This window comes from Borostomias antarcticus (genome assembly GCF_949987555.1).
Source record: "Borostomias antarcticus genome assembly, contig: scaffold_43, whole genome shotgun sequence".
NCBI classification, from domain to species: Eukaryota; Metazoa; Chordata; class Actinopteri; order Stomiiformes; family Stomiidae; genus Borostomias; species Borostomias antarcticus.
In genome coordinates this window covers 2060561-2070144 of record NW_028176769.1, presented here as the reverse complement: position 1 = coordinate 2070144, position 9584 = coordinate 2060561, and positions in this window count along the sequence as shown.

The following is a 9584-nucleotide window of genomic DNA, read 5'->3' as shown; positions in this document are numbered from 1 at the left end:
ATGCTACTATCAAACCAATGTGCTAGCTACTGTCCATCCCAACTATGCTGCTATCAAACCAATGTGCTAGCTACTGTCCATCCCAACTATGCTGCTATCAAACCAATGCGCTAGCTACTGTCCATCCCAACTAGGCTACTATCAAACCAATGCGCTAGCTACTGTCCATCCCAACTATGCTACTATCGAACCAATGCGCTAGCTACTGTCCATCCCAAATATGCTACTATCAAACCAATGCGCTAGCTACTGTCCATCCCAACTATGCTACTATCAAACCAATGCGCTAGCTACTGTCCATCCCAACTATGCCACTATCAAACCAATGCGCTAGCTACTGTCCATCCCAACTATGCCACTATCAAACCAATGCGCTAGCTACTGTCCATCCCAACTATGCTACTATCAAACCAATGCGCTAGCTACTGTCCATCCCAATTATGCTACTATCAAACCAATGCGCTAGCTACTGTCCATCCCTACTATGCTACTATCAAACCAATGCGCTAGCTACTGTCCATCCCAACTATGATGCTGTCAAACCAATGCGCTAGCTACAGTCCATCCCAACTATGCTACTATCAAACCAATGCGCTAGCTACTGTCCATCCCAACTATGCTACTATCAAACCAATGCGCTAGCTACTGTCCATCCCAACTATGCTTCTATCAAACCAATGTGCTAGCTACTGTCCATCCCAACTATGCTACTATCAAACCAATGTGCTAGCTACTGTCCATCCCAACTATGCTGCTATCAAACCAATGTGCTATCTACTGTCCATCCCAACTATGCTGCTATCAAACCAATGTGCTAGCTACTGTCCATCCCAACTATGCTGCTATCAAACCAATGTGCTATCTACTGTCCATCCCAACTATGCTGCTATCAAACCAATGTGCTAGCTACTTACCATCCCAACTATGCTTCTATCAAACCAATGTGCTAGCTACTGTCCATCCCAACTATGCTACTATCAAACCAATGTGCTAGCTACTGTCCATCCCAACTATGCTGCTATCAAACCAATGTGCTATCTACTGTCCATCCCAACTATGCTGCTATCAAACCAATGTGCTAGCTACTTACCATCCCAACTATGCTATCAAACCAATGTGCTAGCTACTGTCCATCCCAACTATGCCACTATCAAACCAATGGGCTAGCTACTGTCTATCCCAACTATGCCACTATCAAACCAATGCGCTAGCTACTGTCCATCCCAACTATGCTACTGTCAAACCAATGCGCTAGCTACTGTCCATCCCAACTATGCTACTGTCAAACCAATGCGCTAGCTACTGTCCATTGCAACTATGCTACTGTCAAACCAATGCGCTAGCTACAGTCCATCCCAACTATGCTACTATCAAACCAATGCGCTAGCTACTGTCCATTCCAACTATGCTACTATCAAACCAATGCGCTAGCTACAGTCCATCCCAACTATGCTACTATCAAACCAATGCGCTAGCTACTGTCCATCCCAACTATGCTACTGTCAAACCAATGCGCTAGCTACTGTCCATCCCAACTATGCTACTATCAAACCAATGCGCTAGCTACTGTCCATCCCAACTATGCTACTATCAAACCAATGCGCTAGCTACAGTCCATCCCAACTATGCTACTATCAAACCAATGCGCTAGCTACTGTCCATCCCAACTATGCTACTGCAAAACTAATGCGCTAGCTACTGTCCATCCCAACTATGCTACTATCAAACCAATGCGCTAGCTACTGTCCATCCCAACTATGCTACTATCAAACCAATGCGCTAGCTACTGTCCATCCCAACTATGCTACTATCAAACCAATGTGCTAGCTACTGTCCATCCCAACTATGCTGCTATCAAACCAATGTGCTAGCTACTGTCCATCCCAACTATGCTGCTATCAAACCAATGCGCTAGCTACTGTCCATCCCAACTAGGCTACTATCAAACCAATGCGCTAGCTACTGTCCATCCCAACTATGCTACTATCAAACCAATGCACTAGCTACTGTCCATCCCAACTATGCCACTATCAAACCAATGTGCTAGCTACTGTCCATCCCAACTATGCTGCTATCAAACCAATGTGCTATCTACTGTCCATCCCAACTATGCTGCTATCAAACCAATGTGCTAGCTACTTACCATCCCAACTATGCTATCAAACCAATGCGCTAGCTACTGTCCATCCCAACTATGCCACTATCAAACCAATGGGCTAGCTACTGTCTATCCCAACTATGCCACTATCAAACCAATGTGCTAGCTACTGTCCATCCCAACTATGCTACTGTCAAACCAATGCGCTAGCTACTGTCCATCCCAACTATGCTACTGTCAAACCAATGCGCTAGCTACTGTCCATTGCAACTATGCTACTGTCAAACCAATGCGCTAGCTACAGTCCATCCCAACTATGCTACTATCAAACCAATGTGCTAGCTACTGTTCATCCCAACTATGCTGCTATCAAACCAATGTGCTAGCTACTGTCCATCCCAACTATGCTGCTATCAAACCAATGCGCTAGCTACTGTCCATCCCAACTAGGCTACTATCAAACCAATGCGCTAGCTACTGTCCATCCCAACTATGCTACTATCGAACCAATGCGCTAGCTACTGTCCATCCCAAATATGCTACTATCAAACCAATGCGCTAGCTACTGTCCATCCCAACTATGCTACTATCAAACCAATGCGCTAGCTACTGTCCATCCCAACTATGCCACTATCAAACCAATGCGCTAGCTACTGTCCATCCCAACTATGCCACTATCAAACCAATGCGCTAGCTACTGTCCATCCCAACTATGCTACTATCAAACCAATGCGCTAGCTACTGTCCATCCCAATTATGCTACTATCAAACCAATGCGCTAGCTACTGTCCATCCCTACTATGCTACTATAAACCAATGCGCTAGCTACTGTCCATCCCAACTATGATGCTGTCAAACCAATGCGCTAGCTACAGTCCATCCCAACTATGCTACTATCAAACCAATGCGCTAGCTACTGTCCATCCCAACTATGCTACTATCAAACCAATGCGCTAGCTACTGTCCATCCCAACTATGCTTCTATCAAACCAATGTGCTAGCTACTGTCCATCCCAACTATGCTACTATCAAACCAATGTGCTAGCTACTGTCCATCCCAACTATGCTGCTATCAAACCAATGTGCTATCTACTGTCCATCCCAACTATGCTGCTATCAAACCAATGTGCTAGCTACTGTCCATCCCAACTATGCTGCTATCAAACCAATGTGCTATCTACTGTCCATCCCAACTATGCTGCTATCAAACCAATGTGCTAGCTACTTACCATCCCAACTATGCTATCAAACCAATGCGCTAGCTACTGTCCATCCCAACTATGCCACTATCAAACCAATGGGCTAGCTACTGTCTATCCCAACTATGCCACTATCAAACCAATGCGCTAGCTACTGTCCATCCCAACTATGCTACTATCAAACCAATGCGCTAGATACTGTCCATCCCAACTATGCTACTATCAAACCAATGTGCTAGCTACTGTCCATCCCAACTATGATGCTGTCAAACCAATGCGCTAGCTACTGTCCATACCAACTATGCTACTATCAAACCAATGCGCTAGCTACAGTCCATCCCAACTATGCTACTATCAATCCAATGCGCTAGCTACTGTCCATCCCAACTATGCTACTATCAAACCAATGCGCTAGCTACTGTCCATCCCAACTATGCTTCTATCAAACCAATGTGCTAGCTACTGTCCATCCCAACTATGCTACTATCAAACCAATGTGCTAGCTACTGTCCATCCCAACTATGCTACTATCAAACCAATGTGCTAGCTACTGTCCATCCCAACTATGCTGCTATCAAACCAATGTGCTATCTACTGTCCATCCCAACTATGCTGCTATCAAACCAATGTGCTAGCTACTTACCATCCCAACTATGCGATCAAACCAATGCGCTAGCTACGTTCCATCCCAACTATGCCACTATCAAACCAATGGGCTAGCTACTGTCTATCCCAACTATGCCACTATCAAACCAATGCGCTAGCTACTGTCCATCCCAACTATGCTACTGTCAAACCAATGCGCTAGCTACTGTCCATCCCAACTATGCTACTATCAAACCAATGCGCTAGCTACTGTCAATTCCAACTATGCTACTATCAAACCAATGCGCTAGCTACAGTCCATCCCAACTATGCTACTATCAAACCAATGTGCTAGCTACTGTCCATCCCAACTATGCTGCTATCAAACCAATGCGCTAGCTACTGTCCATCCCAACTATGCCACTATCAAACCAATGCGCTAGCTACTGTCCATCCCAACTATGCTACTGTCAAACCAATGCGCTAGCTACTGTCCATCCCAACTATGCTACTGTCAAACCAATGCGCTAGCTACTGTCCATTGCAACTATGCTACTGTCAAACCAATGCGCTAGCTACAGTCCATCCCAACTATGCTACTATCAAACCAATGCGCTAGCTACTGTCCATTCCAACTATGCTACTATCAAACCAATGCGCTAGCTACAGTCCATCCCAACTATGCTACTATCAAACCAATGCGCTAGCTACTGTCCATCCCAACTATGCTACTGCAAAACTAATGCGCTAGCTACTGTCCATCCCAACTATGCTACTATCAAACCAATGCGCTAGCTACTGTCCATCCCAACTATGCTACTATCAAACCAATGCGCTAGCTACTGTCCATCCCAACTATGCTACTATCAAACCAATGTGCTAGCTACTGTCCATCCCAACTATGCTGCTATCAAACCAATGTGCTAGCTACTGTCCATCCCAACTATGCTGCTATCATCAATGCGCTAGCTACTGTCCATCCCAACTATGCTACTATCAAACCAATGTGCTAGCTACTGTCCATCCCAACTATGCTGCTATCAAACCAATGTGCTAGCTACTGTCCATCCCAACTATGCCACTATCAAACCAATGCGCTAGCTACTGTCTATCCCAACTATGCCACTGTCAAACCAATGCGCTAGCTACTGTCCATCCCAACTATGCTACTTTCAAACCAATGCGCAAGCTAATGTCCATCCCAACTATGCTACTGTCAAACCAATGAGCTAGCTACTGTCCATTCCAACTATGCTACTATCAAACCAATGCGCTAGCTACTGTCCATCCCAACTATGCTGCTATCAAACCAATGTGCTAGCTACTGTCCATCCCAACTATGCCACTATCAAACCAATGCACTAGCTACTGTCCATCCCAACTATGCCACTATCAAACCAATGCGCTTGCTACTGTCCATCCCAACTATGCCACTATCAAACCAATGCGCTAGCTACAGTCCATCCCAACTATGCTACTATCAAACCAATGCCCTAGCTACTGTCCATCCCAACTATGCTACTATCAAACCAATGCGCTAGCTACTGTCCATCCCAACGATGCTACTATCAAACCAATGTGCTAGCTACTGTCCATCCCAACTATGCTGCTATCAAACCAATGTGCTAGCTACTGTCCATCCCAACTATGCTGCTATCAAACCAATGCGCTAGCTACTGTCCATCCCAACTAGGCTACTATCAAACCAATGCGCTAGCTACTGTCCATCCCAACTATGCTACTATCGAACCAATGCGCTAGCTACTGTCCATCCCAAATATGCTACTATCAAACCAATGCGCTAGCTACTGTCCATCCCAACTATGCTACTATCAAACCAATGCGCTAGCTACTGTCCATCCCAACTATGCTACTATCAAACCAATGTGCTAGCTACTGTCCATCCCAACTATGCTGCTATCAAACCAATGTGCTAGCTACTGTCCATCCCAACTATGCCACTATCAAACCAATGCGGTAGCTACTCTCTTTCCCAACTATGCCACTGTCAAACCAATGCGCTAGATACTGTCCATCCCAACTATGCTACTGTCAAACCAATGCGCTAGCTACTGTCCATACCAACTATGCTACTATCAAACCAATGCGCTAGCTACAGTCCATCCCAACTATGCTACTATCAAACCAATGCGCTAGCTACTGTCCATCCCAACTATGCTACTATCAAACCAATGCGCTAGCTACTGTCCATCCCAACTATGCTTCTATCAAACCAATGTGCTAGCTACTGTCCATCCCAACTATGCTACTATCAAACCAATGTGCTAGCTACTGTCCATCCCAACTATGCTGCTATCAAACCAATGTGCTATCTACTGTCCATCCCAACTATGCTGCTATCAAACCAATGTGCTAGCTACTTACCATCCCAACTATGCTATCAAACCAATGCGCTAGCTACTGTCCATCCCAACTATGCCACTATCAAACCAATGGGCTAGCTACTGTCTATCCCAACTATGCCACTATCAAACCAATGCGCTAGCTACTGTCCATCCCAACTATGCTACTGTCAAACCAATGCGCTAGCTACTGTCCATCCCAACTATGCTACTGTCAAACCAATGCGCTAGCTACTGTCCATTGCAACTATGCTACTGTCAAACCAATGCGCTAGCTACAGTCCATCCCAACTATGCTACTATCAAACCAATGTGCTAGCTACTGTCCATCCCAACTATGCTGCTATCAAACCAATGTGCTAGCTACTGTCCATCCCAACTATGCTGCTATCAAACCAATGCGCTAGCTACTGTCCATCCCAAATATGCTACTATCAAACCAATGCGCTAGCTACTGTCCATCCCAACTATGCTACTATCAAACCAATGTGCTAGCTACTGTCCATCCCAACTATGCTGCTATCAAACCAATGTGCTAGCTACTGTCCATCCCAACTATGCTGCTATCATCAATGCGCTAGCTACTGTCCATCCCAACTATGCTACTATCAAACCAATGTGCTAGCTACTGTCCATCCCAACTATGCTGCTATCAAACCAATGTGCTAGCTACTGTCCATCCCAACTATGCCACTATCAAACCAATGCGCTAGCTACTGTCTATCCCAACTATGCCACTGTCAAACCAATGCGCTAGCTACTGTCCATCCCAACTATGCTACTTTCAAACCAATGCGCAAGCTAATGTCCATCCCAACTATGCTACTGTCAAACCAATGCGCTAGCTACTGTCCATTCCAACTATGCTACTATCAAACCAATGCGCTAGCTACTGTCCATCCCAACTATGCTGCTATCAAACCAATGTGCTAGCTACTGTCCATCCCAACTATGCCACTATCAAACCAATGCACTAGCTACTGTCCATCCCAACTATGCCACTATCAAACCAATGCGCTTGCTACTGTCCATCCCAACTATGCCACTATCAAACCAATGCGCTAGCTACAGTCCATCCCAACTATGCTACTATCAAACCAATGCCCTAGCTACTGTCCATCCCAACTATGCTACTATCAAACCAATGCGCTAGCTACTGTCCATCCCAACGATGCTACTATCAAACCAATGTGCTAGCTACTGTCCATCCCAACTATGCTGCTATCAAACCAATGTGCTAGCTACTGTCCATCCCAACTATGCTGCTATCAGCCAATGCGCTAGCTACTGTCCATCCCAACTAGGCTACTATCAAACCAATGCGCTAGCTACTGTCCATCCCAACTATGCTACTATCGAACCAATGCGCTAGCTACTGTCCATCCCAAATATGCTACTATCAAACCAATGCGCTAGCTACTGTCCATCCCAACTATGCTACTATCAAACCAATGCGCTAGCTACTGTCCATCCCAACTATGCTACTATCAAACCAATGTGCTAGCTACTGTCCATCCCAACTATGCTGCTATCAAACCAATGTGCTAGCTACTGTCCATCCCAACTATGCCACTATCAAACCAATGCGGTAGCTACTCTCTTTCCCAACTATGCCACTGTCAAACCAATGCGCTAGATACTGTCCATCCCAACTATGCTACTGTCAAACCAATGCGCTAGATACTGTCCATCCCAACTATGCTACTGTCAAACCAATGCGCTAGCTACTGTCCATACCAACTATGCTACTATCAAACCAATGCGCTAGCTACAGTCCATCCCAACTATGCTACTATCAAACCAATGCGCTAGCTACTGTCCATCCCAACTATGCTACTATCAAACCAATGCGCTAGCTACTGTCCATCCCAACTATGCTTCTATCAAACCAATGTGCTAGCTACTGTCCATCCCAACTATGCTACTATCAAACCAATGTGCTAGCTACTGTCCATCCCAACTATGCTGCTATCAAACCAATGTGCTATCTACTGTCCATCCCAACTATGCTGCTATCAAACCAATGTGCTAGCTACTTACCATCCCAACTATGCTATCAAACCAATGCGCTAGCTACTGTCCATCCCAACTACAGATGTGGGAACATAAGAATGTAACTTGACCCGCGGTATTCTAACAGGCGCTTTACGTCATTCCGCACCACCGCTCGCCTGCCCATAGGGGCGCAGTAATACCACTCATTGACCCATTGCTGGCTCGCACATTAGATTAGCCTACCGTTCTCAAACTCCTTGTTGTCTGTCTGGTTGTAATTTAATTATTACGAACAAAGCCTATCTATTTATAGTTTCTATCTCTGTAACTGTCGCCGGGTCTATATCTGTTAACTGTCGGGACAAGTAGAAGTTTAATACATTAGGTTAACTGAGTGTTCTCATATGGAACATGGCATCAGGACGAGTAAGATGGCTAACGGAGATGACCAGAGATGTGTTTGAAATGGTTCACTCACTCCCTCCCTATTACCATGGATGTATTGAGTGCGACTCATAGTGAACTACATGGGGAATGATTTAACAGTTTTGGGACACTACATGGAATATAACTGCGTAAGATATTCATGACTCAAACAAGCAGACGCGCCGATCACAGATGGCAGCAGGTTGAAATATCAGGTAGTATTCAGGTTCCATGTTTAGTTGAATGATAAATCCCATATAAATGGTTGGAATTCTAATGATGTGCAAGTGTGATTTTGTCAACTTTGCTGTCTGCTAATAGCAGGCTGTGAAGCTGCACGATGAGACCGTGATAGCACGTTAGCTCACGACAGCAGCTTCCATAATATTAACGGTAGCTGTCGGTGGCTAAAAAGCAGATAGCTAACTTTACAACGATGATTCCTGTAGCTATTTTGATGCTATAAGTTCAACTTCTGTTTCTCGGGCAGGAACGGAGACGAACTCGCATTAGCAGCAAAGCAGCTAGAGGAATGATCGCGCGGTCTCTTTAGCCCTGAGACCATCAGGCAGGCAGCAGGAGGTCGTTGAAGGCTTTATATATTATTATGATATTATGTCTAATAATACATTCGTTGAAAGTACACAGGCTGATCTACTATACGGAATTGGACCGAGGAGTGTTCTCATATGGAACTAGGCTGCGCGCCCGCCCGCGACAAGAGCTGAATTGTAGTCAGCTTGCCCCGTTGCGCGCAGGACGCGTGCGTCCCCCGCTCCGAGCAGAACGCAGGCGGAATGTCGCTCCCCGTCTGAAACGGCCTTGACTCCTGGAATCCCAAGGTCTTTCATATTGAAATTCTCTTGATGGTCTGGGAAGAGACGTGTTAAGGGAGTGCATCAGTCGTGATCCTTGACA